Source organism: Mesoplodon bidens (genome assembly GCF_964165515.1).
Source record: "Mesoplodon bidens genome assembly, chromosome: 19".
NCBI classification, from domain to species: Eukaryota; Metazoa; Chordata; class Mammalia; order Artiodactyla; family Ziphiidae; genus Mesoplodon; species Mesoplodon bidens.
In genome coordinates, this window is record NC_138179.1 from 47,288,400 (window position 1) to 47,298,045 (window position 9,646).

General features: G+C 39.9%; 1 long non-coding RNA gene across 1 annotated transcript in view; it reads left to right on the plus strand.

Moving 5' to 3' along the window:
- Positions 1-4,160, plus strand: part of LOC308607367 — a 30,805-nt gene extending 26,645 nt beyond the window's left edge. Inside the window, exon 3 of the long non-coding RNA XR_014013995.1 lies at positions 3,991-4,160. This is a non-coding gene — a long non-coding RNA (uncharacterized lncRNA). The remainder of the gene's footprint in view (positions 1-3,990) is intronic.
- Positions 4,161-9,646: the final 5,486 nt, after the last annotated feature.

The window sequence follows — 9,646 nt, forward strand, 5'->3', positions numbered from 1 at the left end:
AAGTCTGAAATCGAGGTGTTAGCTGAGCCACGCTCCCTCCGAAACCTGTAGGGGACGGTCCTTCCTAGCCTCTTCTTAGCTCCTGGTGGTTTGCCTTCAATCCTTATAACTACAGCTCTTCAATTTCTGCCTCTGTCATCACATGGCATTCTCCCCTCGTGTGTCTGTGTCTCTGTCTCCCTCCTCTTCCATTAAGGACCCCTGTCATAATAGATTCAGAGCCCACCCTACTCCAGTATGACCTCATCTTCTTTGAACTAATTATATCTGCAACAACCCTATTTCCAAATAAGGTCATATTCTGAGGTACTGGGAGTTAGGACTTCAACATATCTTTTTAAGGGGGACACAATTCAGTCCATAACACAAGGTAAGAATAAATGTGAAATAAATGTGAAAACTTAACAGTTGCTATGATGGAAGTCTGTGTCAAGTACATGGTGAGGCCAGGGAGAGAGGGCATGAGTTTTACCTGGGAGAGTCAGAAAAGGTTGTATGGATGAGGTGAAGCTTGAGCAGATTTTGGAAAATGATGTTGAACGTTTGCCAGGAGCAAATGGGGTGTGAGTTGGGCCTGGGGAATGGAAGAGCATCCCCTGTCGGAGCAGCAACAGAGGCAGTAGGGGGTGTGACATAACCAATTTCACAGTGTCCCACTACAACTCGAAAGGGGCTTAGGCTTCCTGTTTTCCAGAGAAATAAAAATGAAGTCTAAACACCTTGACTAGTGATGCCCCTGTGACAGTTATTCAAGATCACTGGCAGCTTCAAAATTTCAATATACACTTTGTTGTACAACAGAAACTAACACAACATTGTAAAGCAATTATACTACAATAAAGATATATAAAAAAAAATTTCAGTGTAGGAGGGGCACAGGGAGATAATCTAATTGGAAGGTGGGTGACTTATCAAAGCTACATTTGCATGATAAACACATTATTTTTATTTAGTTTTACTTAGTTTGCCTGTTATAGACTAATAAAGATAGCAGTGTTGTCTAAAGATGCCTTCACTGGCACTTCACATAAAATGGAGAAAATGTCAATTGCATATTTCAAAGGGTAAACACACCCAGGGGTGGCTTGAAGGGGCAGTGATGGAGACTATGAAAAGGGGCAAACCCTCCTCCTGGCCTGTCACCCATTCACGTCCCTAGTGATTGAGTGTTGTTTCTGTTCCAGACACTGTGCTAAGTGATTACATGCATTATATCTCATTATCTCCAATTTATAGATGCAGGCAGTGAGATTTAGAGAGGTTAAATACATTGCCCTACTCAAACAGCTAGTGATTTCATTTTAATGATAACCTTAAAAACTATAATAAATGCATGAACTAGAATTCTGCACTGTCCAACACAGTAGCCACTAGCCACATATGGCTTTTTAAGTGGAAATTAATTAAAAATTCTGTTCCTGGGTTACACTAGTCCCCTTTAAGTGCTCAATAGCCACATGTGGCCAGGGGCTACCATATTGGACAGTGCAGATATAGAACATTTTCACTAAGAATAAGGTAAATACTTTATCACTGAGTACAGCCTCATGATTTTGCTCATGTTTGCTTTGTGTTTGTGATCATATTGACACGATGTAGCATTCTCCAATTGTCCCAGGCAAATAAGAAAAGAATAGAGCTGGCCTTAGTATGTGAATGATGCACTACCACTGTATTAATGAAGGTAACCTAATAGTTCAAATAAAGAAAAATTGAGAGAGATCATTTTATAAATGCACCAACATCAAAAGAGCCTGCCCTGTGGCAATCAGTACCATGTTTACCTTGTAATCAGTTACGTAGTTGCAGCAAAATAACATTATTCATCTCATTAAATTAGTATTGTCAATTTAAATATCATTGGCTCCATAGTTTTATTTAAATTTAGTCTGGAAAAAAAAGCCTTTGGTTTATAAGAACTATAACTATTAGGAGTTTGCAGCTAGTTTTATTTGTGTACATTTTAAGATAACATTATACTAAGGATAATTTAAGTAAATGTAAGGATCCCTGGAGAATTTTCATTCCTCTTAGAAGAGTTCATTATATTACCCAAGATTGAGAAACACTATGAAAGCCTTTAGGGTGAAGGAGCCTGAACACTTTACCTGTAACACACAGTCCCAGGCCCATGAAGCTGTGTGATTGTCAGTATCCTATCAAATCCAGATGAACTACAGCCCTCTTGGCACCAGTATGCCATAATTCTACCCAGGGATATATTAGGATATAACTGCAGCAGCTGGCAAAACTTCACACTGATGAAGCATTTTACTCCACAATTTTCTAGTCACTCCCCTGTTTTAGAATCCCGTTAGTAAAACTTGATTTACACTCTTCATAAATACCAAAATTTCCACCACCACCACCCCTTCCTAGCTCTTAATACGCAGAAGATGTTTGTAGTGAGGAAGACCACAAAGCAAGACTTCCACTTCTCATTTTCTGGCTCATGAATATTTTTTTCCCTGTCTTAATCAGACCAACTATTCTCAAGCATCTCACTGATGGGATATAGGACTCAAGAGCATCATTTTCATATTACCACTTCCCAATGTTTTACTGAAAGATTTCGTGTCTTCTCACTTAATCCTTGGCCTCCAGCTTTCCTCTTGAAATCTGCAGATGAATTTCACACTCTCTGAGGCAAACACTGCTTTTCTCGCCATAAATGAGAAACAGGCATTATCTAGGCCGAGCTATCTCACTGGGTGCACCCCAGGGCTACAGTCAGCTCAAGCTGGTCTTTTCACTGTGATTGCAATAGTCAGAGAAGCCCATTCAGGCAACTTCTACATCACTGGGGAAGTAAACTATTATTTTTAGTAGTATTGTATATTACATTGAGACCCCTTATTTATGTTGTTGCACTGTATATGCATCCCCAGAACCTTGACTGAATTTCTTACCTCTCATTTCTGAAAAATGCTTGGTAAATATTCCCACTATTTTCTGCAAAGTGAGAAAAGAAGACACAGCTTCTTATGTAAGTGGCAAATAAGCTCCCCAAACCTATGAACCAGAAGGATACTTCAAAGTGCTGCTTACCACCTTTGCATATACCCCAAGACATGCAAACTAACACTGAGAAGAGTTTTAAAAATCTACTTCCCTCCCCTTGGGCAGGTGTTTCTGGTTGTTAAGTAAGTAAAGCCATCTTTTACTCAGCTTTTTGCAAGTGTAGTTAATTATAATTGTTGATGTTCAATTATGCTAAGCTAATGATAGTAGTCACCATTTATTTGGCTCTTACACTATACCAGATACTCTGCCAAGCTATTTACATATATTATCTTATTTATTCCTTACTTAGTGAAGGTAGGTAGTATTACCTCCATTTTATAGATTTTAAAAACCAAACAAGAAACGGGGAAGCTAGATATTAGTCTGAAGTCACATAGGTACTAAATGTTGGCATCAAGATTTGAATTCAGAACTTCCTGAAATCCCAATCCCACACTTTTTTTTTTTTTTTTTGGTCTTAAAACAATACACATTTATTAGCTTTACAGAACTGTAGGTTAGAAGTCTGGCATGGAGTGGCTGGGTTTTCTGGTCAGAGTCTCACAAGGTTACAATCAAAGTGTTGGCAGTTGCTTTCTCATCTGGAACTTGGGGTCCTCTCTGAAGCTTCAGAGATGTTGCCAAGCCCACACTCTTAGCCTCACAAACAATAATACCATATAATAAGGCTTTATGTAATAATGAGCCATATTTGAGTTAATTTGTTGTTACTCCTCAACCGAAGCATTCTGATTTCCAATATTTACTTCCCATTTTCAGGAAAATGTCAAAATAAGTTTCACTACGGTCAGTTGCAGATCATTCTTAAGGGTATCTCAGGGTATTGGCAACTCAAATACCCTTCACAAAGTACCTTTTTTTTTTCCTGCTCAGTTCACGAGGTTTGGCCCCAAATCCCCAAAGCACTTTCACCTGAAGTCAGAAAGCCCTTTTATGAAGAGCATTGATTCCCCTTTTCATCCTAAGGTGAGCTCTCAACGGTGCTCTGCGATCAGGACTTCACTTCTCCAAGTGTGGGTCGCCTTCGCGGGAGAGCTCAGCTACCAACAGCTGGGCATCCACGGGACAGGAGCAGAGTGATGAATTGCCCACTTGAAGATTCAAGGGGAATTTTGAGGGCCTGGAGTTTTTCCAGCTTCTTGGTAAGCAACCTAATTTCAGTTAATAAAAAATTACTGATCTTTAGAAAAAAACAAAGTTTAAATTCAGGTTACTTTTCGAAGATCTTAGTATTTATTTTGAGTATTATTAGGTAAGCTTTGATAATTAACTCTATAAGCCCTAAACTAGCCTGTTTGTTGTAAAATCAGCTATACCCTCCCCCAACCCTGCCCCCAACTTCAGGCTCAGGGGCAGACTCAGAAAGCCTACCTACTCCTTATTATTTCTTGCCCCTTATCAGTTTATTTAGGGGAAAATGTATCCCAAAGAGAAGAGTAACAGTCTGGCAGGTACTGACTAGATAGTTATCTCATATGCTGTAAAACCTCTTCCATAAAATTTATCTGTTGTGGAATTTGTGATGTTTGTTATGAACTTGTCCAAAGTTTGTATTTGCACCCTGAATTGAAAGGATTTGCTAGGCAAATAAACGTCTACATAATTGTAACTTGTAAAGAAAAGATCTTAAGCTGAAGGGAAAAAAACATGTCTTTTGCTATGAACTGACTTGTGTTTCCCCAAAATTTGTATGTTGAAGCTCTAACGCCCAGTGTGATGGTATTTGGAAGTAGGGCCTTTAAGAGATAATTAGGTTTAGGTGAGGTCATGAGGGTGGGATCCGTGAAGGGATTAGTGGGCACCAGAGAACTTGCGTGCTCTCACTCTGCCTTGAGCACCCAGCTAGACAGGGTCGTCTGCAAACCAGGAAGAGAACCTGACCATGTTGGCTCCCTGATTTCGGATTTCCAGCCTCCAGAACCGTGAGAAAATTAATTTCTGTTGGTTAAGCCGCCCAGTTTATGGTGTTTTGTTTTGGTAGCCTGAGCTGATAAATAATCCTTCATTACTTTAGAAGCACCTATTTGCATGCAAAGATAATAATTTTACAGTTATCGTTTGTGTGTGCGTTCATTAGAGGAGAGATAGGACCTCTCCATGGCAACGCTTTTATGATACTCTTTAACTTGGAAGTGATAAAAGTGCCCTTTAAAAAATAGTATAGGGCAGCTTTTTCAATAGTTTGGACAGAGTTGTAGCCAGCTAGTCAGAATTTGTGAAGTTTTATTCTTTTGCCCCCAAACTCTAAAGAAGTTATTATGTATCATAACACATGTTATAGCCTGTAAGACACATGGGCATATTTCTCACAGCAGAATTGTGTGTTTTATTGCAAGAACATTAAAATGGAATGGATTTATGTGGATAATCATTGAAGTTGGGTATCGAGTGCATGGGTTTAATTGTATTAGTCTCTCTACCTTTGTGGGTGTTTTAAAATATTGATGATACAGAGTTTTAAATGAATATACACATATGAGCTAATGGGTGGACAGATTCACTTTGCAATATGTGTGGTTGCTTAGTTGTGTGTTGGTCCATAACCATTTTAAAAAATGGAAAAAAACAACCTCCTGGTTTCTTCTTAAAAAGTGCAAACTGTGCCAGCTGATTTGAATGAGAGGGAATGTTTTTCCGCTTTATTTTCACAGCTGTCTTATCAGTTTCCTAAACTCAGTTAGGGTGGAGCACAGGAATTTCACTATGGGGGGACTAAGGGCTTTGTTGTTGGGGTTTGAAGATAATGTTATCTTCCCAGGCTAACCTCTCGGAGTGAAGACATTTCCCCAGAGGGGAAAAAAGTAGGGCCTTAAAGATGTCTTCATAGAGTTTGCAGAGTGGTTGAAGCTTAACAGTCTATGGAGAACTCTGTCAGCCTCGTGGGAAAATGATTTGGTATTCAATTGTTTTCACTTGGGCACTTTCCCAGACTAGATAAAGCCTCTCCATTCCATCCTACCCCTCCTCCACTCTAAAATTCCCTGAACCCTAGGTGTGGCAGGCTTGCTTTTGTTCAGGATGAAGTAGGGCAAGAGCTATCAGGTAAATAAGGAAAGTACCCTTTCAGTTTCTTGCCTGCTGACGGCATGCCTGTGTTCCCTTGGCTATAGTGTGGAAATGAGAATTTCCACAGTTTTAAAGGGAGTGTCTGTTACTGTTCATTATGAGCTGAATCATTATTTAGGTTCTTGACCTCTTTACACGATCTGGATTTTCATGCCTGTGAGATATGAATTGAGCCGAGGACTTTATGAGAAGCAGAAGGATTTTTTTTTTTTTTTGCAGAGTTTTCATTTTACTCATAACCTAGTTTTAGACTGGAGATGTGGGTGGTGAGTATCCAGGCCCTTCATGAGGCATTACACAATCTATTCGAGTTATACAGAGTGGATAGAAAAGTGCCTATAACCCACTTATTTAAGTGTTTCATAATATAGACTCGAAAACCTTAGAAAATTCTTCAGGGCGTGGAATTCTTGACACTGTTTCTTGATGGAAGAGAAGAATTATCAAATACTCGCTGCTCCTATAGTTCACAGGGTAGAAGGGGAAAGGAGGGTAAGTGTGGCAGACGAAGGGCATGAGGAATGCTTTGCCCTTGGGACTCGTCAAACACTGGTTCAAAGGTTTGAACCCCACACCTAGAAAAGATTCCCATGTTTGGGGGATTGCAGTTAGTATATCATAACAGATTTTCATCGGAAACTTTCATGGAGTGATAGAAATAATTAATGCAATCTGAAACTTAATTTGGAAGTGCCTTATCCCCCCCTTAAAAAAAAAAACAAAAAAAACACCAAATTTTCATTAAGATGAAAGCATACATTAAGATCTTTTCCTTTGTCTCTCCAGAATTTTTAAGGGAAAGTTATTTCCTGTGCTTTCATCATCATGAATCACATTTTGAGAGCTCATAAGTTATGTAGCAATGTCATTAGGCAATTGGGGAAATTATGTAGCAATTTATGAGTCATAATGGTCCTAGATTTCAAGGATCTTATCTTTCGCTAATTTATTAAATATTTGAGTCCCTCCTATGTGCTAGGCACCATTCTAGGTGCTGGGCACACGGCAAAACACAAGAAAGACAAGGTTGTAGTCCTCACAGAGCTTACATTCTAATGTGGATACACTCACACAAAGCAATGGAACACTAGGTAGTAATAAGTGGTAATATCAAATAAAACAGGACAGGGTGATAGAGAGTAGAAGAGTGAATGTTTTAAATTGGGTGATGCAGGAAGGCATCTGAGAAGGTGACATTTGAATTGAGACCCAAATATTGGGAAGAAGCCAGCAATGAAGATCAAAGGAGTTGATAATCTAGGGAGGAGGGTAAATAATGCAGAAGCTCCAAACCTTAACCTGCACGAGGACCAGAAAGATAGCAAGTAAGGCTGGGGCTTGGAGAGCAGGGTGGGGGGTGATCTAGTCAGAGAGAGGACCAGAAACCTAACAATGCAGAGCCTTGAAAGCCAGAATTTATGCTAAACATGATGGAATGACATCGAAGGGTTTTGAGCAGAGGAGTGATATTACCTGATCTGCATTTTAAAATATTACTCTGACTACCACATGGAGCATGGGTTACATTAAGTGTCTATAACAATCTCAGAGATAATGGTGGCTTGGGTGAGGATCAAGATGGAGAGAAGCAGACAGATTTTGGATGTGTCTGACGTAGAGTAGATAGCTCTTGTTGGTGGGTTCACGGTGGGGGAATGAGGGAATGGATGATCCTCAGACTCTTTGGGTTCCTGTTGGAGCTATTTGCCAGATAAGGAAAGCTGGGAGAGGCATAGATCAGGCTGGGGAAACAAGGGTTTGCCTTGGCAGCATGTTAATTTTGAAATTAAACATCCACATCAGAGTGAAGGAGACAGCTGGTTAAGAAGGTTGGGGCTGGAAATACAAATTTCGGAGATGTCAGCATAGAGAGTAGGACAAAAGCCCGTGAAGTGGGCTGAAGAGAGAATGAAAAGGTAAGAAATGAAGACAGTAGCTACAAACAACTTTTTATCAGCTGACGCTGCAAACCGGGAATAGAGAAATACAGTTGCAGGAGCATGAGGGGCCAAGGACTACTTTCTTTAAAATAGTTACTATATATTTTTTTAAGATAAGAGTACTAAACTATGTAAGCTGATGGGAATGATGCAGAACAGAGGGAAAAATTAGTCTGAGGGGTTACCTATTCCATCTCCTCCAAGCGTAGACCCAAAGAAAGATGACAATTTGGAAAAACTAAAAGCACAGCTTACATTCGTTATGTATGTATTGCAGGCTTTGGGAGAGAAGTGGGACAGAAAGAGAAGATAAGCGTGGAGAAATGGGAATTAGGGAAGGCAAGAGAAGAAAGAAACATTTTTTAAATAGTACAGAGTTAGAAAATATATCTGTGGGACCTGGGGAGGGGGGCTGAGGAATGGATGAGTTACGCTTCTACCTTCTAGAGACAAATTTTTCTAGGAGACATCAGTTCCATCGTCCACTAGAGTCTTTCTGCCCTGGAGAGGGTAGCGGTTAGGAATCGTGCTGACATAAACTCCTGGCTCCACTTCTTGCTGGAGGGGAGCAAGTTATGGAACTTATTTGTGCCTCAGTTTCCTTACCTGAAACATAGGCTCAGAAGTGCTTGCCTCGTGGGGTTAGTGTGTGAATTAAATGAGACCATTCTTGTAAGGCACACGGCAAAGAGCCTTTTTCTAGGCACCTTAGAGCCTTTGGGCAAATCCTGCCTTAAGTTCCTTGAGGCCAGGGAACATGTCTTACCTTTTAATTTTCCATGGTATCTAACATAGATCCCTAAGTATAAGTGAATTTTGAATGCTTGCCTTTTTTTTCCCTCCTATTCTTTCTCTTTCCTTCTGCTGTGCGAAACCCCATCTCATGCTGCTCACCACCTTACCTCGTATCTCTTTATACTTGCATTTTTGATCTATAGAGTGTTCTGTTGGATGTAGAATCACAGAAAACATGAGGTGGGACTTTAGCTTTATTCTGTCTTCCCTCCCAAAACAAGAAAGATTTTAAGTTGAACACCTTGATTTAAAAATGAAAGTTTAAAAAAAAAAAAGAAAGTTTATACCACCACTAAATTTATCTTTTGTTGCAGAGTTCATATATAATTTCTCTTCTTGATCTAGTTGATTAGCTCCATAAAGATTGGTTTGTACTTATTGTTGTTTTTCTTTTTTTTGAGATAGTATGTTTTTTCTTTTTTCTTTTTTAAAAAAATTTTTTATTTTATATTGGACTGTAGTTATTTTTTAAGAATTTGATTTTTTTAATTTATTTTTTTTACTTTTGGCTGCATTGGGTCTTCGTTGCTGCGTGCGGGCTTTCTCTAGTTACAGAGAGCGGGGGCTACTCTTCATTGTGGTATGCGGGCTTCTCATTGTGGTGGCTTCTCTTGTTGCGGAGCACGGGCTCTAAGGTGCACGGGCTTCAGTAGTTGTGGTGCATGGGCTCAGTAGTTGTGGCTCGCAGGCTCTAGAGCATCGGTTCAGTAGTTGTGGCGCATGGGCTTAGTTGCTCTGCAGCATGTGGGATTTTCCCGGACCAGGGCTCAAACCTGCGTCCCCTGCATTGGCAGGCGGATTCTTAATCACTGCGCCACCAG